The sequence below is a fragment of the Haemaphysalis longicornis genome, unplaced genomic scaffold, assembly GCF_048455015.1.
Source record: "Haemaphysalis longicornis isolate Haplotype H1 unplaced genomic scaffold, Haemaphysalis longicornis Haplotype H1 scaffold_3, whole genome shotgun sequence".
In the NCBI taxonomy this organism is placed as follows: domain Eukaryota; kingdom Metazoa; phylum Arthropoda; class Arachnida; order Ixodida; family Ixodidae; genus Haemaphysalis; species Haemaphysalis longicornis.
In genome coordinates, this window is record NW_027526335.1 from 61,613,224 (window position 1) to 61,639,687 (window position 26,464).

Genomic DNA, 26,464 nt, shown 5'->3' on the forward strand with positions numbered 1-26,464 from the left:
TATTTTTTTTTCTTTCCTTCTTTCGTTTTTCCTCTATCTCCCTCTCTCTTTATTTCTGTCATGACAACTGAATTCCCTTGGGTGACATGGCACAGGGCACAACAAACAATACCTTAATGAAATTTCTTGCAAAACAAAAGCAAAAAAGGGGCTGTAGCACCGTTATCCGCTCACTGCTACCCCCCAATGCAATTTAAATTTCCCGCCTTCGTAGTGCTCTCGCACCTCCAGCCTGAAACTGCACCAGCGGGAGTTGTGTTCTTTTTGTGCTTGCTTTTCCTCCCGCACATGCCGGCGTTGGACAGCCACTTTTTTTTGTTTACTATCGTAAAAACCAACCCAACGAGCGCGCTGGCGGTTAATTACGTATATCTTGCCTCAAATGTACCTGCAGTTTTCTTATTTGCGCTAAACAACGGGGAGATGTATGACACGCGCCAGCGGTTCACTAGTTTCGAGCGCTTATGACTTATAAACCGCTTGGCTTTAGATGTCTCTGGGTTATGCCACGACGACATCTGCTACGACGGAACGCCGTGTGGCTCTACTTGGGTCCTGCGAGCAAGCTACAATGACAAGGCGAGCCCCTAAAGTGCTCTGAACTTAAAATAACTGCAGAACAGGATAAGAAACCATTTCACACCAGGCAGACAGCTGCAACGATCTTTGTGGGCATGAAGTTATGTAACACAAAAATAACAATGGCAATGTAACAATGGCTACAGGGCTAATGTTACAAAACAAAAAAACATGCGTGTAGTTAAGGGCATAATATAAAAAAAGTACTGCAGATGTGAGTGGTCAAGCATGTACAGCTGTAAATTAACCTTGTGCTGCACCTTTTTCAAACAGGTGACACCTTATCGGTCTCCATTTGTGTAGAGCTGCTTTAATGTTGTGCTAAATTTGGATTTTCATTTAAACATGTCAGACATTCGAAATGGCAATTCCTGGGTATCCACAATTTGATCAGGAGCGCAGTCTGTCAATTAAATGACCTCTCAGCTGGCAGCAAGTACATTTTGTTAGCCCTCTTGTCTTGCTAAAAGTGGACATATAACGAGGCCACACGTCAGCTAGCCTAGAGTTTTGCTCCACTTTACTTCGGCATCGACACGGGGTGCAAGAAATATGGCCCTGGAAAGGAAATTCTTCTTCAGAATACTTGCCTAGCAAAGTGTGGTAATACGATATGCTATGAGTGAACCACAGGACAAACAAGATACGGTAGGAAAAGGCGATGTCGCTGTGACATTGGCGAGTGAGTATGACAGAGGCAGCTTCTCCCCATGCCCAGACTCCCTACAGCTTGTGTCGGTACCCAAGGGCTGAGCTGTGCAGTGTTGATGCACACAAGACCCATAACAGAGCTGCTCTAACAGACAATATCCTTTCCAAGGGGCCCAACTTGGGGCCACATATGTATGTCCGCAGACTAGGGAGATCTGGATGCATTGATCTGCCAGCGCAAGACCAGCGATCAAACACCTGCCATGGGACTACTACAGGATGGAGAACCTAAATCCATGTAAAGCCATAATTACGTTGGCGCTAAATCCATTAGTACCAAAGCTCCAGGAACGAGTCGTCCCTGAAACCAACAGTGCGCCCTAAAGTCTTATTGCCGGGAGTTTGGGCAATCCACTGCTATTTAGTGCCCCCAGCAACTGCCGGTTGCATTCCCTTCTGCGTACCCATATACATGGCCAATAAACATTTCTGTTTAGTGGTCCGGAAACTGGGCCTAGTTGCTTCATATTTATCATATTAAATGCGCCAGCAAACAGCCCTGAGTGCTCAGTCTGTGCTGGTTCTCGTTTGTCTATCTCTTTTTGTTGTCCTGTGTTTGATGCGATGCTTGAACGGCACCAAAGGCTAACAGAGGATCACGCATTTCGTAGCTTCCTCAGGTTTTGTTCAATGGCCAACAACGATATAAACAGTGAAACCTGATTGCTTTTCTTCCGTTACGCGTTCAAAGTATACGAAGCGATCTGGGGCCTTTATTTGATTGTAGTCACCTTTCTGAAAGCCTGTTCTGCTTGTCTCCCACTTTTGTCAAGAAAGGGGCTTTCTGATGTGGTAGCAAAGTTGAATGAGGAGAATAATTGTTTGGTAGCATATTTACTCCATGCTTTCCCGGGTTACCTTCAAGCCACTTCCTAGTCAAGCATTCCTGTGAGGTATTCATAGGTCGGCAAAACAGAAAGAACTCACTCAAACTCAATCACAATTTTTTTCATTCACACTGTACTCAATCAAACTCAGACTCAAAAAGTTCGTCTGTTCACAAAATCACTCGTACTCACTCATCAAATACTCATTTGTAATCGTACTCACTTGTACTCAAACTCATTTGTCCTCACGAGTATTCGAACTCAATCTGTACTCATGAGTACTCACTCTGTACTCATGAGTACTCAATCTGTACTCATGAGTACTCAATGAGTACTACTGCTCATGAGTACTACTCATGAGTACTATTCATTTTTCACTCACGAGTACTACTCGTTCTGCACTCATGAGTACTACTCATTCTGCACTCGAGAGTACTCAATCTGTACTCATGAGTACTCAATTTGTATTACTCGCGAATAATCTAGGTCGTAGCTCGAATGAAAGACTAAGTAGAAAAAAATAAATTGTTTATTGATTAGAAAAACACAGGTTACATATAAATCAGGACAGAGGAAGAAAACGTATGACGCGGTGCACTGTCGTTGGGTGATTTACTGCGCGAAGGCAAGTACATGTGAGAAAGCGAAACGGAACGTAAGCACTCGCGTTGCGTCTGGTGTCTCCAAGCTTGTTCTCAGGCCGGGTCGGGCTCAGGGGAGCTCGGGGGTTGTCGGTGCAGCCGCCGTTAACTGCGTTTTTCTGCGTGTCTTTGGGTGCCCATGAAACGCAAAAAGGGCTATTGTAAATCTAAAAGACATCTACACAAGACGATTCGAACTGCTTAGAGACATCTTGGCGAAGAAGTTATTTATAAAAGCCATCCTGAAGAAGTCTTGTAGCTGTGCTAACGCGACGCTTATAGCCGTCTATCTGGGTGCTTGCAAGACATCTACAGGACTTCTTGTAGGATGTCTCAGCACCTTCTTGTTGACGTCTATACAACTTCTTTTCAAGGAGTTTTAAGACCTTTTCAAGAGGTTTCAGGAATTACGTTATCCACGTTTACTCAGGGGTTCCTTCGTGGCACCCACTAAATTGTTTCTCAGTACACACAGGCTAGCCTGAAATATCGCTACGAGCGGTCCCCACAACTGACGCACCCAGCAGCTGTTTTTGGACCGACTCGACTGCCCGCTGTTCTCCGAATACATATCTTTGCTTAAACTGGCACGCAGTTTACTTAATCGGAGAAGGGCTGGTCATTGCCGAGTGTTCTGGAAGCAACCACTGGGTGTGTTAATTGTTGACAACTGGCAGCAACATCCACAACCGGCCAATGCGAACAGAGAAAGCATCAAGCGGGCAGCACAACTGAAGGTGATGTTAGCACAACATAAATTGGGGGTATTTGCATAAACTCACAAGAATAGAGGTGCTTCATATCACATGTTTTGTTTCCTGTGTACAACAAAATGATAAAATCAACCTGTAATCTTTTGAAAACCAAGCTTTATTTGTAGTGCAACATTAGGTATATGCGTTAAAGCAGAAAGAATTACAGAAAAAGGTAACCGTCAACCCGCTATATACTTGTAAACAGGGATGATAGCTTCATGTGGCAGTCATCAGCAGTCTGGCTTGTTCCCATGAAGCTGAGTGTCCTTGCTTCTTGCCACCAGCCGTGTTGCCCGTGCCAGCAGGATGCCTGGGTAGAACACAAGGCACTGTGTGTCACTTACAATGTGTACCAGTAGTGAGCAGTGAAAGGTATCAGACAGACAGCTACTTATTAAATTTCGTTGATGCGAAAGCAAGCTAGACAAATGGTTCGTTGGGGCGAGGACTGTGTTGCACTGACTTCTCTGGCTAACTGATGGGGAATTGGAAATTTTTCGTCGAAACGGAAATTTCGTTGAAGCGGAGTTCGTTGTAGTGGGGTTCGACTGTATTATTGATGGGTATAGGTGCCAGAAAGCAAGTATAAGAATTAAGGCTGCAGTAATTTTTATCCTTTACCAAAATGAATGAATTTCCAGGAAGGCAGAAAGGAATGTGCACCAGCAGCTGTAAATTGTCACACCTAGGGATGGACACCAGTATGACCACTCGTGTGGGGAGTGGGGGAGGGCATGACAGGCAGATAGAGAGGAGACAGGCACGAGGGGGTATTATGTTTTACGCGCCGACGCTACACAAGCGATGAGGTGCGCCATAGTGGAGGGCCCCAGATTAACATTTTGACCACCTGCACGGGATCTCGAGCACAAGGGCGTTTTTGCTTTCGACCTCCATCAGAAAAGCGGCCGCCACAATTGAGAAGCGAACCTGCGACCTCAGGCTCAGCTGAACGCCTTAGCCACTGACGGCGGGTTGTAGGGTATTAAAAGGACACCGAAGTGAATTTGTCAAGCTCCTGTCCTTTTTGTTTGAACTGCGTATAATGGCTCAAATAAACACACTTTTCATCGTTTATCCTGTCGATAAGGTGGTATTTATTTTATGAGGCCTGAAAAGGGAAAAACTGCCATGCGCGGTCTTAGGCAGCCACAGCAACTAAAGCAGTGACGTTCATACAAGTTACTACGTAATTGGACAATGTCCAAGATTAGAATTCAAACCAGTTTGTTTCGGTGCTGTAAAATACCGTATTTACTCGCATAATTTGCACACCCTTAAGTTTTGCTAGGTTTACAGAAACGACAAAGTTTTGCCAGATTTACAGAAACAGCGCCAAAATTGTGAATTTAGTATAGAAAATACCGCCCAAAAACAAATAAACCACTTAGTGCTATGGGATTTGAGCTTGCAAATTGCATAACAATATACCTAGTGCTCCAGATCACTCCGCCATAAGCCAGTGTTGGCAAGGGCATAAGTATAATGTATATAATGTATACCCAGTTCACATTTTTATCTAGGTTCGGCATTCCAAGCAGCCCAGACGACTATTTCTTGAATAGTGCTTCTGCAGTAAGCATCCCTCAAATTTTCACAAATACCTAACCTTTAGTGACTGCATTCCTTTAGCAGAAAAGCGTTCATAGATGTGTGATCGTGCTGGTGACTGCTGTGCTAGTTCACCCAGCACAAAAAAGCGCTTCATGCACCCTGATTTTTCCCTGTATGGTAAGTTTCAGTTGACCTTATTTTCTTAGTACCTATATTAAGTAGAATAGAATGCAAGCTTGGGCTAGTTGGTACATTCCGAAAAAGAAAACTGCGATTAAAACGAGGACACAAGAGAAGACGACTAGACACACAGGGCGCAGACTAGCAAGTGATTTTTTATTTGAGTGAAAAACACATCATGAAGGAAACTGCGATCTACACATGTGCGATAACCTAGGGCACAGGACTAAGATGAACAACCAAATGACACCCGAAAGTCCAGTCACAAAACGCAATCTCGGTGCTTAGTAGAGACACCGACAGTGAACTGACGCAATCTTCGCCTTTTTTTCAGAATCGCGTACTGCAAAAATCTCCCTCCTGCGCGCACCCCTGTAATGCTTTGTAAATTCGCGTGCTTCGAGGCATGGCGCACAGCCTTTGCAGGTCTTTACAGTGGGTGGCCAGGTTGCTGCCAGTAAAAGTGCGGAGGCTGTCGGCGTGTACCCTCAGTCGATCATTAATGCATCGGCCCGTTTAGCCAATGTGCGATCATCCACTGGACAAGGGGGTTTTGTAGACGACGCATGCTTGACAGTTAAAAAAGCACTTCTCATGTCTTTTCCAGCACCCCGCATGTCTATTTTCTTCGGTGTTTACATGCTTACACAACTTGTGTAGCTTGTTAGGTGCCGAAAAAACAACACTAACCCCCTCCTTTTCCCTAGCTTTTTTGATCCTGTGCCCAACATTATGAACGTAAGGTAAAACGGCCATCTTGTCGCCCTTGCCCCGCTCACACGTCGTCTTCTTGGTGCGTGACTCGACAAGAAGCTTCTCGCCAACTGCCAAGATAAGGTCGCAAGAAACCCTGGTTCCTTCAGTCGCTCCACCTGTGAACAGAAACTCGCCTCAGCTTGGTGTGTGCACGAGCGCTGCAGCGCATTCCCAAGAGCTGACGTGAAGTGAAGCAGTCCTTTTTGGATCGAGGGGAATAGATCCAACACACATGGTCACAGTTCACCTTGGGCTCCATATCCAAAAACTGCATCAATCCCCCGACCGGTGCTTCTATTGTTTACGAAAAGACATTGAGGGTGGAGCGAAAGAGTTCAAAACACTTCTTCAACTTGATGTGTAGTGCCCTCTGGATTGAGCTGCTACAGCACTAGGAAGTCGTCAACGAAGCGGAAAATCTTAATGACGTTAGTGCAGAGCAACGGAAGCAACTGACGAAGTTGTCGAAACGTGCGAGTACGAGGTCACTGAATATTGGGGCAAGACACGACCCTATACGTACGCTGTCCTTAGGAACGTAGGAACGACTGCACACCCCTTGAATTGGCTCAGCTGGTTGGCCGCTGGCACCGTCGCAGAGTCACAACCGCCGGTTGTGCCAAATCCTTCGGGCCTCCGTATGAAAGATTCGGCACAACCGGCGGTTGTGACTCTGCGACAGTGCCAGCGGCCCAACCAGCTGAGCCAATTCAAGGGGTGTGCAGTCGTTCCTATGTTCCTAAGGACAGCGTACGTATAGGGTCGTGTCTTGCCCCAATATTCAGTGACCTCGTACTCGCACGTTTCGACAACTTCGTCAGTTGCTTCCGTTGCTCTGCACTAACGTCATTAAGATTTTCCGCTTCGTTGACGACTTCCTAGTGCTGTAGCAGCTCAATCCAGAGGGCACTACACATCAAGTTGAAGAAGTGTTTTGAACTCTTTCGCTCCACCCTCAATGTCTTTTCGTAAACAATAGGAGCACCGGTCGGGGGATTGATGCAGTTTTTGGATATGGAGCCCAAGGTGAACTGTGACCATGTGTGTTGGATCTATTCCCCTCGATCCAAAAAGGACTGCTTCACTTCACGTCAGCTCTTGGGAATGCGCTGCAGCGCTCGTGCACACACCAAGCTGAGGCGAGTTTCTGTTCACAGGTGGAGCGACTGAAGGAACCAGGGTTTCTTGCGACCTTATCTTGGCAGTTGGCGAGAAGCTTCTTGTCGAGTCACGCACCAAGAAGACGACGTGTGAGCGGGGCAAGGGCGACAAGATGGCCGTTTTATCTTACGTCCACAATGTTGGGTACAGGATCAAGAAAGCTAAGAAAAAGGTGGGGGTTCGTGTTGTTTTTTCGGCACCTAACAAGCTACACAAGTTGTGTGAGCGTGTAAACTCTGAAGAAAATAGACATGCGGGGTGCCGGAAAAGACACGAGAAGCGCTTTGTTAACTCTTCTTGAACCGCGCGGTTTTAAAACTTAGACAAGGGAAGAGCACACAAGGACAAGACTCGCGCTTTGCCCCGTCCTTGTGTGCTCTTCCCTTGTCTAAGTTTTAGAACAGCGCGGTTCAAGATGTATAACCAACTAGCCCCCGTTTTAGCCTTGCTTTTTTAACTGTCAAGCTGCGTCGTCTACGAAACACCCTTGTCTTGTGGGTGATCGTACATTGGCCAAATGGGCCGATGCATTAATGATTTACTGAGGGTACACGCCGACAGCCTCCGCACTTTTACCGGCAGCAACCTGGCCACCAACTGTAAAGACTGCAAAGGCTGTGCGCCACGCCTCAAAGCATGCAAAGTGACAAAGCGTTACAGGGGTGCGTGCAGCAAGGAGATTTTTGAAGCGTACGCGATTCTGAAAATCAAGGCGAAGATTGCGTCAGTTCACCGTCAGTGTCCCTACTAAGCACCGAGATCGTGTATCGTAACGGGACTCTTGGGGGTGATTTTTAGTGTCCTTGGACTACCCCGGCCCTCACCTTGTTTGTTTATGTGCGAAGCGATTGCACATGCCTAGTGTAGGGTTCTTTGCACCCCGTGTTGCGCTCAGTCTTTTGGCTGTGGTTTTGGTTGTTTACCTTTGTTCTGTGCCCTAGGTTACCGCAGTTTCCTTCATGATGTGTTTTTCACTAAAATAAAAAATCACTTGCTAGTCTGCACCCTATGTGTCTATTTGTCTTCTCTTGTGTCCTTGTTTTATGTGCAGTTTTCTTTTTTGTACATTTATTAACTTTGATAAAGCTTCTCCCACCTTCAATTGGCCTTTGATTTTTTTCACTAGCGTACCAGTCAGCGGAGCGTCGCATGTGTGGAGTGAGTTAAAACAGAATACAGTCTACAAACTAACAAACTAAAGGCAGATATTTCCAGGCACAAACGGGTCATGGCTTAGTTTCAACTGAGCAAACAAATTAAGACGATCTGCTGGCGGCCAGAAGACTGTACGCTGGACCGACTGACTCTGTCGGAGGGTCGGCGAGCCGCACAGTAGTGCAGCCAAACCATCTTGTTTTGATGTCACACAAAATGTCAGGAAATCAGCAAGAAGGATGCGGAGGAAGGTCGAATTTTTTAATTGATTATTTCTACCGAATAAATTCACGTAAATGCCGCGAGTGGTGAAAATATGGCCTAGATACTCCAGACTACAATTCGCACTAGTATTCCTGCAATATTTACAAATCACTTCAGTGACGCTTAAAAAGGGGTATTAAAAAAGACGCACACACACATGCACAAGAGAAGATAACAAACAAACAAAACCTCAGTTCCTCAATGTTGTTCCAAATCAACCGGGCTGGGAGGCGAGGCGTGGGGATGACTCCTGAGGCATCCAGGTAGGAGCCCAGGGCCTTGTGGACTCTGTCCCGCTCCCTGGCACAGCCCGGCAGCAACAGCAGCTGGTCCAGCAGCCGAAGATTCCGCCGTGCGGCCAGCAGCTCGCCTCCCTGTTGTTAAATCTGGCCACTCTCCATGGCCAGCAGGCAGGGCTGTCAGCCACCTCCAGGTGGTGTTTCTCTGCTTGGAACCCACATGGGGCACAGGACGGCTGAGAGCTGCTGGAAGGGGAGGAAAACAACTAAGAGGAGCCCCAAAAGCAGCATCCTGGGCACACAGAAATGTTTAAACAAGTAAAATGCCTTCGGTACAGACGAGTTTCTGCCGCACAGACGTCTTTTAGCAGTGACTATGAAATGCCTCAGGACAAGCACCAAAAGAGTTCATGCGATGTGTACATACACCACATGAGCCAACAGATCATGAAGGAACTTGACTTTCATTTAAAAAATGACTATCGGGGTAGCATTCAATTCGGTAAGCTACAGAACGTTTCATGAAACCAGAATGAACGAAACACAGTCACTTAGTGGACAGTTTGATGTACACGAAAACAACATCCTGAAGCTAAAACGACTACATGGCAATAAAACACAATATGACTAGATTCCCTGAAAACACCTTTGAGCTTGTTTAAGTAAGCAGAAAATGTAACGAAACAAAACAGACACTTGTGCTAAACCCACGTTTCTCTGGTTAAATATGCATGAAAGTAGAACTATCGTGACAGGTCCAAAGTTGTTTTTTGTGCCATTTTGTCCAGTGCTGCCACCATTCTAGCTTTACCCTCAGGTAAAAGAGACTGCCCACTTTCGACATACCTGAAGCTCATGGACTTTATGTCGAGGCTAATTAGATGCTCCGTATTTGCCACCATGTTATTTTTGTGGTCTCCACTTCTTGCTGGAGCCTGTCTCGGGCATCATGACTAGGACCAGCCTTGGCTGGGTCAAGACACCACTGCTTAGCTGCCTTAGCTTTTCAGCCGCAATGCGCTCTTGGCAGTCTTTGCTCGATGTTTGTACTGCTCTCAAAACCTCTGGTGTCACATTGAAGCGACTTGCATCTCCGTCAAAGCGCTTGAAGAACGAAACAATGTGCCTGATGCCATGAACAGTTTGTATCGCACACTGAGCCCTTTCATTAAGGTGCCGGCAGTTCTTATTGAAGCCCATTTCCCCAACCGCTTTTTTATGTGGAATGCACAGCAATGCCTTTACTAGCCAAGCCAAGAGAGGGAATTTGGTTTTGTTGTTAGCCTCCTTCTTCTCAAAACTCTGCTGCCAATACTCGTTAATTCGTGTAGACGGATCTGATCAACATGTTCAAGCTGGACGAGCATGTATTCATCCATCAAAGTCAATTCATCGGTTAGATCACTTGCAGCACCCTAAAATGAGCTCTAGAGGACTTTTCTTTCCTCAGCTGTGGGCTTAAGAAGCGCAGGCTTTGCAAAATGAAAGGCAGTCGTTGAAAGGCAGTCGTGCAGAAGGCACTCAGCACATTTTATGTAAAAACTTCCTTCCACTTCATTTTACGTAAAAGATGCCTTCAACGCCCGTGGCGTAAAGGACTCCTCCCACCAGAGCCAACACATTGCGGAAACCCGGCGAAACAAAGCTTCGGCACAAGATTGGCGCAGATTGCTTGAAATGATGAAGGATGTAGCAGGATTTACCTTTCGGCACGGTTCGGCTCAGATATCACATCACTGGTTCGTTGCCCTTGAGCTCCCACTGCGCCAGGCGCCCCGATACAGCACTCCATGCACCACGAGTGAGCACAAGTCGCCCTCCGGATGCGCAGCAGGGCCACCCGGGAGTAGCATTGCAGGGCACAGTGCTGGGGTCAGGTCCAGGCTGACACCCACCAGCTCGGCTGTGGCTGAGGATACAGCACACTACAGCAGCGCCTGCCGGGTGACCTCCCCTAGCATGGCGCCTGCTGAGGCCGAGCCCTGTCGCTGCCGCACAGAGCCGCCCGAATAGGCCAGGGTGTGGCCCTTTAGGTCATCTCGGACGATGGCCCAGGCCAGCTGAGCTGCCCACAGTGGGGCCGTCCGTTGTTTGCTGCGCTTGCCCAGGATTTCCAGTTGCACCTCGGCCACCAGAGCAGGAGACCAACCAGGGCCCTCCCATCCAGAGGCCACCACCTGGGACATTTTATGATTACTGGACCAATAGGTGCAAATAGCAGTTCGGAAGGGGAAAACAGGCATTTACCTTAGGAAATAGGATATAACGGTGTGATAAACATTGCTAAGCCACAAGTGACAAAGCTCTGAGGTTTGCAAGCCTGTCGAATTGCCCTGCAGCTGGCTAAACAGCAACCACTTGATCTCCCAGGTACGACGCTGAAATTGAAGCCTTTGTCATCTCCTGCCCTAACATCATTTTGACACCACTTTAAGCCACTCTAGAGTACATATAACAACCTAGGACAACAAGCTCCTGCTGACGTACAGAGCGGAGGAAGCCATGGCCACGGCTTCCCAAGACGGCGCCCTGGACTAAGGGTGCTCAGGAAAATAAAGTTTACTTCCTTCCTTCCTTCCAATGAACGTAGTTATAAATATTCCTAGGTGAAACCTGAAGACAAGAGAACTAGACACAAGGGCAGCTCTATGCAAAGCGGTAACATGAAGGGCAGTGAGCACAAATTGCACAGCTTCTCTCTCATTTAGTGCACACAAATTGCATACCACATCCTGCCAAAACCTGATGCACCCAGCATAACCGGTTAATTGCACTGTAAACACATCATGGGTCTGCAAGGAAAATTCCAATTGCAACATCAGCTATACACAAAAAGTGGTTACCTTCTGTAAATGAGAAACGTCCTAATTGACCCTGTGCAAGCGCGGCTTGGCCTACTCACACATGGACAGGTTGATCAGCGACACCTCCTTGGCAGCTTTGTTGACATCCAGGGCTTGAAAAGGCGCCCTGAACGCACCGACCAGATGCCGGCAAAAATGCGAGATAATAAAGTGTACACAACTAAAGCACTGAGAATTAAAGCAGTTTGAAACTTAAGGTAAGCAAAACTTATCTCGAGGTAAACAAGGATGCAGAGGGGTTTTACTACTCTAACATGAAAGTATCCTACTGCACAAGGACAAAAAAGAAGTAAAAAGCTCATTCACCGGCCTTTGCCTGTGAATGAGCTTATCTTACTCAAAAATCTCAAACCTGCTACAGTGAAAGGCTTGGAATGAATAAAACTCTAGGGCAGTGCCTTGAACATGCACACAATATTTTGGGAAGGCCTGGTACTATTCATAACTCAAATGTGAGTTAGCAGAAGAAAACTAAAATATGTCAGACACTAGCAATACCATTGCAAACTTTCTCCATAAACACATGTTTGCAGCTAGATAATATGCCATTCTCCTTTTGTCATACTGTTTTATGTGACAGGAGACAACTTAAATGGAACAAGTAGTAAGGCAAATGTGCAGTCTATTAGCTTCATTTTTAGCGCAGACGGAAATTTACTAAATATGCCCATCATGTATATCTCAAGACAACTGATCACATCAACAATAAATGCAGCATGGAGATATGGTAACGGTCAGTGGCAATGCAAATTGTCTTAAATTGGCCCCACTCCAGCTTTATTTTTGGTCCAGATTACAAAATCGCATGACATGCATTTCATACGGGTTTTCGGAAACAGATGGTGTATTAACTACAACAATTTGTGTTTAGAATAACGACAATTCCTCCGTCATTTCCATTGTTTTCTTTGGAGTTATGAGTAGGATTATTGTATTGTTGAGTTTTAGTTTTCGGACGCACCATAATGCGCAACAACTGTCTACTATTTGTAATGTCCATACGCTAAACTGTGCTCTTAAACGCACTGATCTATGAGGATTTTATCACATCAAAGGGACCTTACAAACGATTTCTGATTCAGTCTCTGTAGTCACATGCGTTATCTACTGGCTATTTTCCGGAATCTGTGAGAAACATTGCGTACATGCGGACTTACTGCAAACTTCTTGCTTCTTTTTTTGTTAGTGTCATCTTGGTAGCAGTGACAACAGACAATGAGTGGAGCCTGGAAGAAACTACAACTCTGTCTGGTCAACGTGTTCTCAGACGCTTTCTTTTACGTTTATTTCTCGGCCACTGCGTCATATATAATCTGAGAATGTGAGCGAAAAACAAGAAAAACGGGGTTACAGCATGAACGGCGCCAACTATAAAAAAAAAGTACAGTTGCTCCCCCCCATTTTGCCTTAATAGGGTATTTACATTGCACTCCATCGTTGTGCTGTGACATCACCGAAATTTATGAAAGTTTTGTGCATCACTAGTCCATAAAGGCTCAGCGCGAGCTCGGCTGATAGCCTGTGCATTCGTTGTACTGCTTGTACCATTTCAACAGTTTTCTTTAACGAGAAAGGTAATGCCAAAAGTTTGCAAGCCCAAGCGTGTACTTCTTCACAAATTGTGGTGCTGGGCACCGGCGTGTGCTGCGCACAGAATTCGCCAAACTACGGTACTGTGCAGTGATAGCTCATTAACGACGACCGCAAGAAACTCTGCTACTACTTATCACGCTAGTAGCTCTCACCTTTGTTCGTGCCGAGTCGTTTCCGGACGCTTGGGGAACCGTGGCAGTCTTCACGCATACAAAGGCTTGAGCAAGGTATTTTGGAGATGCATTTAAAACACCATTTACCTATTTACTCTCTCAAAAGCATTTTTTTTTTTTGCGCAAACAACCTTACAAACGCAAGAGCAACTCTTAGGAACGACAAACGCGACCAACGGTTGTTGTGTTTGAAATTTGAATTGAAGCGACAGAGGAACCCCTGGTGGTGCTGAAAACTACTACCACAAACGCATAAACTAAAAAGTAAAACATTTTCGCATAATAAAAAGCAAAAAACGTTTTATAAGCCAAGTTTTTTTTAAATGCAACAAATTACTTCTTTATTGCATTGTTTAACGGCTTTTTATCTTTTTTTTTTTTGAGTGAGCACACAGCGCGCGCTTTTTGAAGTTTGCAGCGGTTCGGTTCTACAATTTTGGATAATCAATTGGAGTTGCGCCTGTCAAAATGCTTCTTTAAGTCTTCGGTACTTTGCCCATGCGTTATCGGGCACTCTGCCTATCTTCAGCACCGTGTGGAGCAAGGAAGCAACGAGTTATTTTCCAGAAAGGTGGAATAGGGTCGTCTGCTTCGCTGAACGCTAGCGAGCCTTTTTGGTAGAAAATAACTTTCGCTATCCCAAATGTTCCCAGTTGGGTGCATAGCTGTTCATTTTTTTAGCTCCGGAAGATGCTGCTTGATGTGTGCATTGTGAACGCCAGCCTAGGCCATAATCACTAGCTAATCACTAGCGCCACCTTCAGTGCTATTACGCCGACGCAGCACAGCTCCAGCCCAAGCGAGGTCTGGGACGCGCTCGTTAGTGCGCGTGGTTCAAGCAGGTTCAACTCCACAGTTGCACAAAACATTGCAGTCCGATTCGCCTCGCCATGCCTCTTCAATGCTCCAGCCTTCACGCCAGCCCTCACATCTTGCGCAGTCGATGCCCGAGCCTATGTGCAACCACGCAGCCACGCAAGTACGCCAACGCTGTAACTAAACCGGCCTTCGCCGTTGGACCAGTGCGCCATTTTGTCTTCCTCGCCCAAGCGTTTTGCACCGTTCACTCGCTTGCCTCCTTGTGCGCGTCTGCGCTTGCTTGCTGGCGGACGCTCCAGCAAGATTGTGTTTTGTGTGTGACCGCCTGCGTGTATCCGGCTCGGCGGCATATCATGCCGGAAATTGTGTGGGAGCGGCTCGTCTCAGTGACAATGTCGCGCCTATTCATCGACCTCATACGGAAAGAATTGGCACGGCGACAGCTGGACACTGCCGGTTTCAAAGAAGAGATAATTCGGCGACTGGAAGCCGACATTCGGCAGCAGCATGAAGCTAGCCCCCCGGTTGAACCGAAGGCTTCTGCCTCGTCCGCCGCGGTGCCTTTGACGCTAGACCCAGCCACGGTACTAAACCTTGCCAGACACAGTGCCAAAGACTGCCTGCAACATGATCCGTTGCCTTTGCCAGAGCAGCCGCCATTCCAAGTGTTAGTAGCCCAAACATTGCCCTCACGAAGTGCCCCTGTCGCATGACACCGTCGCATCCGACGCGGTGTTCGCGCGCCATCATCCCAATATTCCATCGTCCCGCTTCGCAGCCAGCCCACTCCCAGCCAGCGCGCAGTTATAAAATGTACATTGGCCGAACACAGAGCTGTTTTTGCTTGCCACAGCGATGATCTTGACCATATCATTGATATGAAGCTCCGTGTTTACCTGCTAGCGTGTTGCCCTACAGTCGGCGCTCATACCGGTACGATGGAGAAGGCAAGCAGTTCCTGAAAACGCAGGGGCCCTAATGAACCATGGCTTTAAAGGGGAATGTAATGAGCTACAATCAAAGCCATCATCCGTGCCTTGCTCATCGCAGCCAAGCAGCCGCTAACTCTACAGCTTCTGTGCGAATTCAAAACGAGTAAAGGCCAGGAGCTTCCATTCAAACAGTACGGCGTCTGTGGCCCCTCCGTTTCCTTCTGAGCCTCCCGGATGCCGTATGCTCGACACAGGTGGGTGGCGAAACCAAGTTCTGTCAGGCCAGTTCTCACAAAGGAAGTCAAGCACATACAGAATTCCTTCAACAGCCAGAAATAGGTCATACCGTCGGTGAACCACCTGCCAACTACTTTCAGCCCAGCCAACAGCAAGCCCAGCATGCCGAAAACTTTGTCCATGGACAGAAAAAGGGAAGAACGCTCGTGAGCCAGCCACCTACAGGTTCCAAGCCCGTCAACAGCGCCAACCAGGCGCGAGCTGTGCAGCAGCCAACGCCCAACTCGAGCCATCTGTGGTACCATAAGAGATTAAGGACAACTTGTGCCGCACCTGGCTGACCACTTCGTGAGTGGCACCGATGTACTTCAGCTGGACAAAAGCCCATGCCTGAAAGTTTTTGCAGCAGCACCGATCATTCAGCATTTGGCTGCAAGACGAGCAAGGACTTCCTGCGTAGCAATTGTGGCATACTGTGTGCCACATGCAGCTCCATGAGACTGTTTGAGAGGGTGTCGGCAACCTCCTGTCCAAGGACAACTGGCACGCCTTTCACGAACCTCGAAGCCAAGGCTAAGGCCCTTACCATGCTTCAGTGTGCATGAAACTGCCAGTGCAAGGAAGCAGGACAGTGTAGACTCACCTCTGCAGTCAGTACAGCCACAGCTTAAACGGTACAATGCGCTTATTGGCTGTCTAGCCACCTAGATGACTTGGTGCACGAGTGAAGCGTGCGGCAGTTTCCCCCGCGTGTATGAGTGTTGTGCCTGTTGTGGACAATGTGCGGATATTACTGTCCGCGAGACGTGGTCAACCATACTGGTGGGGCGGGGTGCGAGCAGCCAGCCACATGTGCTGTAGTCATTAGGGGATCACTAGCGTCACCTTCAGTGCCATCACGCCATGCAGCTCCAGGCCCATTCGAGGTCTGGGACATGCTTGCTTGTTTGTGCTTCATTTGTGCCCGCCTCCGGTGTGGTCAATCGTGTTGTATAATGTTCAAATAAATGCGGTCCTTTAAATAACTCCCATTCGCCTCGCCATGCCACCTGAATGCCCCAGCCTCCACGCCCAGCCCTCGCAGTACCGCATACGGTGCAATTCATGAATTGCGAGGAGGACCAGAGATAGCGCAAATAAAAGTAATGTGGTTTTAGCAGCACAATATTTACAACAATCGAGGCCTAAACCTAAAAAATAGCCGCAGTGATTTAATTGAATCGGCAGATTTGAAGATCCACGGCGGGTAAAATGGATCACAAAAAGAATCTGGCTTCGATGTTTTTAAAAAAGCATAGTAGAGATAAAAAATGGAGGTGATTTCTTGCTGAATGGATGTCGGGATTTTTTACTATAGAAGTGTAGAGCATGTGTGTGCTTAAATTTGTTTTGAGATGGGGCGTGTTCAGACGTATTTAAGCGCAAATGTCAAGGAAAGCATTTCTAGTAAATTTATCATGAGTGGTTTTCAAAGTGTCAAGACGCGTAACAAACAAATAGGCTCGGGTAACACTTCTTTACCATGTCTCCAGATAAACCTCTCTCAAGCGACGTTTTTAAAACCTCTTGGTGTAGCATATGCTTGTGTTGTTCTCAGCAAGACATCTTTTACACGTTTACAAATAAACTTCTCGAAACTGCTAGCGGTAAACGTTTGCAAGATGTCTTCACGTAGAGGTAGACGATTATAGCTGTTTCAGGCTGTTTCAAGACGTCTTCAAGACAACTTGTGTTTCATGGGTGGCAGCTTTTGTCGTCCGTTTTCTTGTTTGCACTACTGTATACTGTACTCAGGAGTGCATATATATATCAAGAGTGCAAGCACTCGCAAAAACAGTATTAATGAGTATTGTACTCATGAGTGCTGTGTACTCATGAGTACTGTGTACTACTCATTAGTACTCAAACTCACGAGTACTCATACTCATGAATACTGCACTCATGAGTACTCATACTCATGAGTAGTGTACTCAGGAGTACTGTACTCACGAGTAGTGAACTTACCCCTATACTCACTCGTCATCGTACTCACTGTTTTTTTCTGGGTGTGTGATCACTCATCATCGTACTCACTCGTGAGTTTGAGTACAAATGAGTGTACTCACGAGTGAGTACGCCGACCTATGGAGGTATTGCCACCTGGAAAAACGTGTAGGAAAAAAAATGGACGATCCATTGGTCGATTTTTAAAAATACGTGAGCACCCCATCCCTCACCCTCGCGTATTTAAAGCTCGGCCTGATGCGCGCATTTTGCTCCGTCTCTAGAAGCCCGCAACATATAATGTTTCTCGCACGTCGTCCCTCGCGCACCATGCCAACTGTGCTTTGCCCTCTCACCGTTACAGTGGTCAGGTTTGCTCTCTTCAGCGGAATTGGTGGCCTGTCAGTCCTTTTGTTGTCCACCGGTATTGGCATTTTGTTGTCGACATTCCCCTCCCATCCTCTTTTGGCACACTCCATTTTTTAACGCGCAAAAGCGGTGACAGGCCGCGCCGAGACGCCGTGCGACGGGCACGGTGGGTGGAGGAGCGGGCAACTAGGTCGCCAGCGGTGCGAACGCAGCGCCGCTGCAGCCAATGCCAGCGCCGGCAGAGTTGACGTCTTCCCTTTCCGCACGCGCTCTGTCGTTCTCTGTTCTGTCGCTCTGTCAGCGGATTGACGGCAATTTTTGCCCAAATGGTGCACCCATCGTTCACGCAATAATACGGGCGCAGTGGTCCATCAGCAAAGTATACAGCTGTTGAGGCAGCGTAGCCGGTTGCTTGCAGTTATATATCTCTCACTTTTCCCCACCGGGCGGGTGCCCTCAGCACCAGCGCTCGGGAAATAAACATTTATTCATCCCTGCTCCGCCGCTGGCTGTCGCATGATAAGTAGGAAGGCTCTAGCGTCCACCCGCACGTTCGTTTAAATTTGATTGTCCTCGCACTGAAAAGCGCAGCGTTCTAAAAAAAACTGAAACCGAAACAAAGCCCACCGCCTGCGGTATACGGCAATCAAATCTATGTTTGCTAGCGGAAGTTTGTGCCTTTTAAAACGCACGTAAAGGTTCACCAAGAGTTAAACCGAGCACGCGAACGGTGGCCAAACTGGACAAAGCTGCAAGCCAGCACGATATGAGTAGATGCACCGCAGACAGCGAGCGGGTGTTCATACATCGGCACTAGCAGCACATATGGTCGCAGCTATTACAGGGAAGCTACGAACGCCTCGATTTCCCCATAAAGCGCGCGCGGACAACTCTGCGTAGAACGGGAATTCTTAAAAACTATAGTCTTTTTAGGGCTAGGGTAAAGAGAATTTATTATAACCCACATATCAGGGCGCAACGACTAGTGATAACAGCGCTACCCTAAGAACAAAAAAATATATAATCAGTTTGCATGTAACATGGTCATTCTACACACTGCACAACATTTTTGGCGTGGTCAACAAGCCACTACAAATCAAGTCACACAAAGTTCACCAGTGTTCAGAAAAACAGTTCATAAACTATCCTGAACTCAGTACGGCACTAGAGAAACACTCAGGATGTTGCTCCTGACCGCTATAAAGCGCGTAGCCCAACGCAAAAGGAAGGCTTCTTCCTCTAGAGCTGCCAACTCATGCTCCAAATGACTCATCAGAATCGACCGGATACGTATACGCCACAGCAGTGGAAACATTGCCCGTTGCGGCCGGGCTCAAAGACATGCAGCACCACGATTTCTCCACAAAACAAAAGCACCAGCGCACATCAGAAGGTTGACCAACACATCTTTTGAACGAGTGTTCATTCGAAGTGTGAGTCCGAACATCCTGCTTAATACAGTCCAGAACGTTGCGGCTACACGACAGTGAAACAAGGCATGTTCTGATGTTTCAGTGTGGCCGCAGTGGGACACCGTGCGAAACGCACGACGCCGAATCTCGCCAGACGGTCACACGTCGGGAGAACTTCCCAGCCACGTAACCAGCCGAAATCCCGAACATCAGCCGGAAGTGCCGCCGAAGTCAGTTGATGCCAACGGACACCGCGTGACCTTCCTATCTGTTGGTTGTCTAATTGTGTTATTGCCAATTTTTCGCACACTTCACTTGCTGTACTTTCCCTAAAACTTAGGCTTGGCAAGGAAGACAGGAGATTTCGCAATGTTTTTATAACATACGCGTAAAATGGCGGCAACTGCTCAGCCGAAGGACCGGCGATGTGCGCGTCATAAAATAATGACCGGGAAGTTCACAGAAAGTACTGTAGCAGCGCCTTTCCTGGGTACTCGTCTGAGTCTACAAGGTCGATCACTGCACGTACCGCCAGCACGCTGCTCATGGTTTGCAAACAAGGCAGACTAAAACCACCCATTGACTTGGGCAGCCTCAGCAGCGCTCGTGACACTTGTTTCTGTTTTGCCCGCCCAAAAGAACGATCCAAACTTCGTGGCGAACTGTCGGGTGAAATGGCGCGGCGGTTTTGCTACGCGTGCTACATAAAAAAGCGCCGCCGAGACGGACGACTTAATTATGTAGCTTCGCTCTGCAAGGGAAAGCCTGAACTTTCCTGCAACTGCAAGACGCTGCTCCGCAGTCTCAAGGAGGCGCTTCCACGTACTACGCGCCACTTCACCCGAGGAATGAAAAAAATTGGGCCCATCTCCCCGCGAGGGGGACTCGAGTAAATGCCTCGCATAGGGGGTGGGTGTATTGCGTTAACGTTTAGTGTTTGGGGAGTTGGTGGTAGCGAATGCGTTGTATCAGCAGCTTCTTGGCGTAGTTTGAATGAGTCAAAGATATAAGGCGCGTTCGTAGCCTCCCATTCTGTGTCGGCTTTGTGGCGCAGTGGGCAGAGCACCATGTACATTGCGTTCCGCCCGCAGGGTCGAGGGATCGAAACCAGGCACCGGATAGTATTTTTTTTATATAGTGTAGGGGGAGGGGTGCGGACTACGACTACAGACGACTACGGACGTCAACGCGGGCGACATCGTGAGTTACTGAAATGCTCTGCATTTAAAACCACACCTAGTACTCGAACACCCGTCACCCATTCTACGTTGCCCACCAAGCCAGACGCAAATGTGCCGAAACGCACCGCCATACTTTTTCCCCTGTTCAGTCGAGCTCCAGACAGCTCACCGTACTCCTGAAATAGCCGCATAAACGCTTGGTAGCTGTCCTCGTCCAGAATGAACAGGGACACGTCGTCCGCATACGCGGACACTTTAACTTGGCCTATGCCTGGCAACGGAAAGCCGCGGATGGCAGTGCTTGCATGTACGGCGCAGCAGTGGGTCGAGACAAATGACAAAAAGCAAAGGTGACAAAGGGCATCCCTGCCTTATCTCACGGGTGACAGAGAACGGACTACTTAAAAGCCCGTTGACAAGGATTTGAACGCTCACGCCCGCGCGAGTACAACAGCTCGAGCATAGCGACAAAGTCTGCCGGAAAGCCGTATTGGCGCAAAACGCCCAGCAAGTATTGGTGCTCCACTCTATCAAAAGCTTTCGCTTGATCGAGAGAGATGAAGCACCCAGAAGCGCCAATCTTTGTCGCGTAATTGAACAAATCGCGCGTCAATGCCAGTGACAAGAAAATTGTGCGACCTGGTACGCTGCACGTTTGCGCTTGGCTTATGATATCGGGCAAAACGGTACTGGTGTGCCTGGCCAAAATGGATGCTACTATCTTGTAGTCAGTGTTCAGTGTAATTGGTCGATACGCCTGGGGCTGCGTAGGATCCCCGCCTGGTTTTGCGATCAAGATGACACGGCCTTCACGGAAGGAGTCAGGTGCTTAAATCCGAAAATTTTGGTCTGTCTGCATGTCTGTCTGCCTGTCCCCGGATTCATCCTTCAAGCCAAAACTAAGAGGTATACTTCAACGAGAGGTTTATATATTATATAGGCAAAATTTTTCAAACCACTGAATCTGGAAACACACTACATACTTCAGTCAACATCAATAGTGGCATTTGCTGTGTTCTTTTAATTAAATATGCATGGCTGCTTGACTTTTGCGATAGGAAATAAAAGAAATTGAGGCATGAAAGAGGGTGCGGTGCGAATAGGTGTTGGTTTGAAGTCTTTTGAAGGTGGCGACTTCATCCCTTGTGAGTTGCGGGTGTGGATGGGGGAACATTCGCCGTTGGTGTCGATAGTAAGCCAATATAGCCGTGCAGCGCAGGAGAGGTTGTTGATTAGATGCCAGGGGTGATGATCCTCCTGCAAGAGAAACGGCCCGGTGGATATAGGCGCGGGCAGCGGCGTGAGCCACGTCATTCCCGTCGAGAGATTCCCGACCAGGAACCTGCAAGACCTCGAGAGTATTCAGGCTTGCTTGGAGAATGTGGAGTGCCGCTTCGGAAATGCGTCCTCGTTGATAATTTCTGCAAGCGGTCTGAGAGTCCGTGATTATGGTGAGTGTGTCATGGGCAGTAGTTATTGCGTGAGCCATTGCGGCTGCTTCGGCAGTATCGATTGATGTGGTCCTAACTGTGCTGGACGTTATTTCCTGTCCCTGTCCATTCGCTACAGAGCATGAGAGGTGGGCGGGAGAGAGAGCTAGAGAGACATTTTTGTGGCGAAGGTGGCATAAGACTATCATCTTTCGTCGACATTTGCAGCGAAGTGAGCGGACACGCGGCCCATTTTTCGTCTCCAGAGCTATTGCTTTGTGTTGCCTTCTCGAAGGGCTCCTGCGTTTTGGTCGGTGCTTTTCCCGTCCAGACACGATCCCCTTGCAGTGCTTCCGGAGCGACGTTATTGGCCGGTGTCTTTCCCGAGAAGGCACATCAGGTAGACCTTTATGCGTGCATGGCATAGGGGTAGGGAGTGGCGGGATGGAAGGGGGGCGGGGAGGGGGGCACGCGCAGCTTCAAGTGCTCACGGATTAAAACCATTCTGATAGAATGGTTACAGAAAGGGGCTGTACCTCTTATATAATCAAAACTATCCCGGAACAATGTATATGACAATCAGCTGCTAAGATGGCTATAGGTGGTATTCATTGAAAAGTTTAGCTGTCAATTTCTTCACTTGGCAACACTGGAAACAGCCACGTACATGGCCGAAGCGCCACGTACATGGCGTGGCTTGTGCCACTACGCCGGCAGGCCGAAGAAAAAAAAAACACCACCGTGCGTCGTCTGCTCCGTTTCAACACGATTCTCAACGGTGGTGTCAACAGAGATGCTATTAATCGCACCTACATTGGAATCGAGGCATTACTTTGCGTTCGCTGGAGTAGAGTTTGGAATGTCCAACACACGTCCTTTCACGTGGTTAGCACGGACAACTACCGCCATTCCGCAAAGCCCGACGTAACCAGTGACGGCGCACTCACATGGTTGCCTTCATGCGTGCCTCGCCAGTGAATACAAGCTATATATAACAGTCCATTGTTGAGATTCATTTACTTTTCTCATTACGCTGTTCATAGTGAAGATGTAAATGTTGTGAAATTGCGTCTTCAATAAAGCTCTTGTCCTTCAATGTTTCATTCGGCTGATTAATTAGGAAGCATGCTCAATCGAAGACCAAAAAAAAAAAAAAAACAGGTTTTGTTCCGTCCGCTTCTTGGACAGCACCCAGCTTCGTTGGTCATCCTCCTTCAGAGAGTGTGAATACACTGATTTTTTTACTTCATATGGTCGGTACCATGATCAGCCCAGCCGACTGACCGACCTTTACGTTCTTACTCGCGACTTATCACCGGCTCGACCGAAGTCGCCTGCTACCACCACTGCTCGCCAGGGGCGCTTTCAATGTTTCGTGTAAAGATTTGTTCGCATAGAGCTAATTTTGTTTGCCCTCGCCCGGCTCGTCGAGAATAAAACTCGGTCTTCAGCAACGGAAGCTCTCGGTTTCGTTAAGAAGAGGGCGACTTTCCATTTCGTTTTGTCATATTTTTTTTAATAATTCAATTTGGCTATTTATAGGCAAATCTGGCAACCGTCATCCGTCGAAAAAAAAAGGGGATATCTTACAATAGCTGAAAATGAAGTAACGAAACCGCAAAGGTGTACAATCTAGCGCCCTGGGACGATGAACACATCAAATTAGAAGTGGCACGAATGTTCGAAACTTCTAATACTTTGTTAGCTGTGTTTGATATATTATTCGATTGGTAGTGCAGTTTTACTGCTCTCAGTATTCCAAGCTTTCTAATATTTCCCAATATTTCGAAGTTTTCTGACGAAGTTTTTTAGGAGCAAAAAAAATTGGCTCTGCCGCATGACATAAGAACTTTCAGGCTTCACCACACGACATGTCTCTTTGGGCTGGCTTTTTGCCTGCAGTTAAGTTGTGCAAGAAAGCCCAACCCATGTCAACCTTGCGCAAAACAGGTGTGGGGCAATGTGGACCGCTACGCGCGCATAACTTATTAGCCGACATGAAGTTTCCTGTCAAGGTAGTGGTATGAGTGAGGAGCAAGCAAGAGTTATTACTTGTTTACAACGCTTGCAGTAAGGTCACACCAATCACCAGCATGCCTAGACTCTTTTAAGGCGAAGCTTTCAATGGCTCATTGATGTCGTCTGTAGTCCTCCCAAAACGCACTGCAGGCAACCCAACTTTTTCTGACGACGATGATGATCGTGGGTGAAGTGAAGAAAAATTAAAACTCTTCCCGTGGTCGGAATCGAACCTGGGTCCCTCGCGTTATGAAGCCGACGTCTATAGGACAGCGCCATTCCGGCAAAGTCGAAGCAGTTTGGATTTGGAGAGGGGTGCATGGACGTGCAAAATTAGACAGAAAAATCATGCACCCCTCCGTCCAATGGCGTCGATGGTTGAACGCAAACCTTTCTTCGTGTGAAATCAAATGGCGAAGGGTCTAAGTCAAAGCCGTTGCAATCATAAGTCCAAACTGCGTGCGAGTCGAAGTCAAAGCTCAACGATTCGAAGTTCAAACCGTCTGCGAGTCAAAGTCCAGCCTCAGACGACAACCAAGGGATATACCTCACGAGAAAGCTTCGCGTTCAACCATGGTGGTCGTTAGACGGAGGGGTGCATGATCTTTTTTTTAATTACTGGAGGGACTGCATCCAGCAAAATATGCTTCCTGTATTCCAGCATGTGGAGGAACGTTCATTTCTTCGTGTCATTGCATGATGTATTTTTGTTCTGCTGCATTACCACCCTGCCTTCATTATTTTTATTTTTGTAGCATTTCTTACCAAGCACTAGCACACGAACACTCTAATGTGTTAATTCCGGAATGCCTAAGACCTTTTACAGCTAAGCTGCCTATGGCTGGGATGAGAAATTTTTTGGCGTCCGCGCGGAAAAAACGCCGTGTGGGAAAGTCAGCTTACAAATCAGAAGCTTACGTCAATAAGATCGTACGACCTTCAAAATTTGATAAAAAAACGGATTGTATCGCCCCTAAAAGAATGTGTGTAAATGTTCATCATCATCACCATTATATCTACGCCCACTGCAGGGCAAATGCCTCTCCCATTATTCTCCAATTACCCCGGTCCTGTGCCAACTGCGACCAATTTATCCCCTCAAACTTCTTGATCTCATCTGCCCATCTAACTTTCCGCCGCCCCCTGAAACGCTTGCCTTCTCTAGAGATCCACTCTGCTACCCTTAATGACCAACGGTTATCTTGCCTTCGCATTACATGCCCCACCCACGTCCATTTCTTCTTCTTAATTTCTACTAAGGTGTCCTTAACACGCATTTGTTCCCTGACCCACTCCGCTCTCTTCTTGTCCCTTAATGTTACACCTATCATTTTCCGCTCCATTGCCCGCTGAGTCGTCCTCAATTTAAGTTGAACCCTCTTAGTGAGCCTCCAAGTTTCTGCCCCGTAGGTGAGTACCGGTAAGATACAGCTGTCATACATATTCTTCTTCAGGGACAATGGTAGGCTGCCATTCATGTTTAAATGTTAAGCCGACTCTAATGAGATCGGTATAAGCTTGGTCAGTTCACAAAGATCAATCTTACATCGGTAAGGTCCTAAGGCCTTCATATTTTGATGTAAAGATGGATCATGTTGTTATGCAAAATATTTTCTCAGTATGGCATTTGTGTTTAGAAGTGAAGCAGTCCTTAAAAAAATCGCGCTGTACGCTTGGTTTTTGTAATCTGGCTTTTTCACATTGTGCGCTGCGCAGTGAAGCCTACTCACAAAGGAAAAGACGTCATCGGCCCTTACGAAACCCCGTGAAGAGGGACGAGCAGCGGAGCTGAGGTGTGTTTTACCTCAATCGACGTTTTTATGCACGAACCGAAACACGCTTGTTCATAATTTGCGATTGAGCATCCTCAGAATAATTAAACTAATGAAACTTGGAAGGACTAGAGTTGCATTTATGGGGATAAACATAGGGCTTTCCGTTTCCCTCCCACAGAAGCCCATGTATCGACAGCGGACGGGAATTCACCAATAGATGGTATTCACTGAAAAGTTTAGCGGTCAATTCCTTCGCTTGGCAACACTAGAAACGACCATGGCTGTGCCGCTTCGGCACAGACATAGCGCGGCTTGTGCCACTGCGCCCGCACCTCACAGGAAAACAAAAAAACAAACACCGGTGTGCGTCGTCTGCCCCGTTTCAACCCGATTCTTGGCGGTGGTGTCAACAGATGTATTATTAAGCACACTCACATTGGAGTCGAGGCAATACTTTGCGTTCGGTGGGGCACAGTTTGGAACATCAAACACACGTCGTGTGCTTAGCACGGACCAGTACCGCCATCTCGCGGAGCCCAACGGAACCAGTGACGGCACACGCACATGGTTGCCCGCATGCGTGCCACGCCAGTGAATACAACCTATATTTACAGCTCAATATTTAGAACCTTCTAGAGCACTGTGCGTAAACGATATTGGAAGAGAACGAGAAAAATAGACACCCGTGGATACTTGGACATCCTGACATTGCGAGTGACGCCGCGGCCCCTGATGAGTATTATTTCCTCCACCATGACATCGCAGGAAACCCCCACCATTTGGCGTCACTTCTGGTTATTACGTGACAGGTCCGTTAAAGATATGCACGATATGCGTAAGGCGCATCACCCAACA

General features: G+C 47.5%; 1 protein-coding gene and 1 long non-coding RNA gene across 2 annotated transcripts in view; both read right to left on the reverse strand.

Annotated features, from left to right (window-relative positions):
* The window catches only part of LOC144174516 (phosphate-regulating neutral endopeptidase PHEX-like), a 190,251-nt gene that overhangs the window by 152,048 nt on the left and 11,739 nt on the right, over positions 1 to 26,464 (reverse strand). The window lies entirely within an intron of this gene.
* LOC144174515 (uncharacterized) lies at positions 10,576 to 13,832 on the reverse strand. Its single transcript, XR_013323490.1, has 3 exons — positions 13,432 to 13,832; positions 11,725 to 11,792; positions 10,576 to 10,999 (listed from the first exon to the last, which is right to left on the reverse strand). It is a non-coding gene; the product is annotated as an uncharacterized LOC144174515 (long non-coding RNA).